The following is a 2,522-nucleotide window of genomic DNA, read 5'->3' as shown; positions in this document are numbered from 1 at the left end:
TATAGAACCTAGGAACTGGAATAAGATATGCGGGATTGATATTTCGGGCTATTCAGATTAAAATTTTGAGGACGAAATTTCTGTAAGAAGGGCATAGTTGTAACGACCCAAATTTCCTAATAAGGCTTAGGGGCCTTGATTAGGGGGCTAGGATGGCGAATTTTGGAATTATGTGGTTATATGGTATTTATGTGTATCATTATATGATTATGTGAGTTATATCATAGTATGACTTGATATGCATGTTTATGTGTATTAAATATGCATGTGGGCTCATTTATGTTTAATTGGGTAATTTTCATAATTTGACCCGTTTTGGGTATATTTGACATATATGTGGTATGTGTGTGGTACTTCATTATTATTTGGTTATGCTTGGGTTACTCAGCACGAGACGATCCTAGGAAGCAAGCTAGTGGGAAAGTCACAACAGGATCCATACTTGACTCGGAGTGAGTCAATGGGTATTTTGGGTATTTAGCACATTACCGGGATATTGGGTAATGGGAATAAATATTTAATGATAAATTGGGAGTTATTGAGATCAGGGAGAAATTATGGAAATTTTGACTATTTTACCCCGGGGGCATTTTTGGGACCCCGAGCATTAGGATTTGCTTGAGGTTACTTATGCTTGAAGTAACATGATAGAATAATAAAAGAATGTTCAGAATGTTCTCTCTCTCTCTCCCGTTCCCTTTTCGACACCCGATCGCATTTTTGAAGGAAACTTGAGTTTTAGGACTCGGATTCAAGCAAGGATTGAGGCATAGCGATTCTAGGAAATATTAGAAGCTTATTAGACGAAGGATTTAGTTGGGAAATAACTCAATCAGAGGTAATCCAAGTTTTAAGTTTCCAAGTTTTTAAGCTTTGATTGGATTTTATGTTTTGATGAGTTTTTTATTTGATTGAGGCTTAGGTTTTGTTGGTTTTGGATAATTGGGATGTTTGGGAACTTTGTTTTTGGGATTTGGAGATGTTTGGATAGGTTTATGGAGGATTTAAAATGAGAAAATGGAGGTTTTCTGGCTGGGTTCGAGGTCGAGCCGTGACCCTGTTCTTGGGCGTCGCAGCTCAAGCTTGATGAAGCAGGTGAATGGGGCTGTTGGGCTATTTGAGCTGGGACTCCTATGGGGAGTGCCGCAATGTTAATGCAGTTAGAGAAGGGTTTTGGGCCTGACTTGAGTGGGGCTGCGGCCTTAATGCTTGGGGCCGCGACTCAAATGGGGAAAAGTGGCCAAAGTGGGTTTTTAGTCATGGGAACTTAAACCTAAGGGCTCGTAATCGATCTTACTACTCGATTTGGTAGGATTCGACGTCCCAAAGGCTAGGACTTGGTCCGGAAGTATTTATTTACCCGTTTTTTATGAGGTTTTATATTATGGTTGTGACTAGGTTATCGCTAGGGTCTTGGAAACATGATTGCTGACCCTTGATTTGGCCACGACACGGAGTCAGAATTACGACAAGAAATGAGATGATAGTCAAGAATGAAATCAAATGGTAAAGAAATGACATAAATAATTTGTAGTGGTTCGGCCCCAATGACCTACATCCACTTAGCGTTCTTCTTGATGTTGAATCCCAATGCCGTGATCAAAGAACTAGGGTTCTTGAGTTTCACAAGCTTTGAGAGGATTACAATCTCCATAGATAATGACACTTGCGCTCTTTTTATGAGTATTTGGAAAAAAGGTTCAAAAGTCCCTTCCTTGAACCATCTCTTTCAAATTTATAGGCTCAAGGGGGTTACATGGGCCAATGGGCCTTAATTATCCCTAATCTCAGCGTATCAAGGCAATAAAGAGGAAATAATAAATGTAGTTATTACAAGATTACAATCTTTAAAGGAAAGAAAATGAAGCATGCGACCAAACTGGTCGCATCTATCCGCGAGATCTGATGAAGCAACAGGGAGCTGGTCGATAGGCGAACATCACCTTTTCATTCTGAAGCTGCCCCATGCCAACCACGTGTAATAAGTTCTCGCCACGTCATCAGGAGCCATTTTTGGGTAAATATTTTCCCCCCAACCAGCATAAAGTAAACTTTGGAAACTGACCCTTCGCGTATCCCACCAAATTTGTCAGAGCCGCCCATGCCTTCTCAAAAAAGGTAACCAACCATGTCCAATCACGTCTTTTCGGTTTCCCAAAAATTTGTCTGACGGATATTGCATTTCCCCATGCTTTGAAAAAAGTAATTCCATGATTACCTCTTTTACAGTGTCACGGTCAATATAAATAATCCCCCAAGATCACTTTTTTACTTTTTACTTTTCACTTATCTTCTCTTCTTCAAGAATTCAAAAGAACTCCACACTCAGAGCCCAGAAAACCCAAACGGTTCCAGTGTTTCATGAAGTTTCTGCCCACCCACTCGACTTAGTGTTTCAGAGACTCGCTTCATCCTTTACTCAAGTAAGTTTATCAACCTCTTCAGTCGTTTAAGATGCCATGAAAAACTATTTTTTTTTACCTGTTTCGTATCCTGGGTTCTTGAGAATTCTCGACTGTTCT

Source organism: Humulus lupulus, chromosome 7 (assembly GCF_963169125.1).
Source record: "Humulus lupulus chromosome 7, drHumLupu1.1, whole genome shotgun sequence".
In the NCBI taxonomy this organism is placed as follows: domain Eukaryota; kingdom Viridiplantae; phylum Streptophyta; class Magnoliopsida; order Rosales; family Cannabaceae; genus Humulus; species Humulus lupulus.
Note: the sequence above shows the minus strand (reverse complement) of the source record.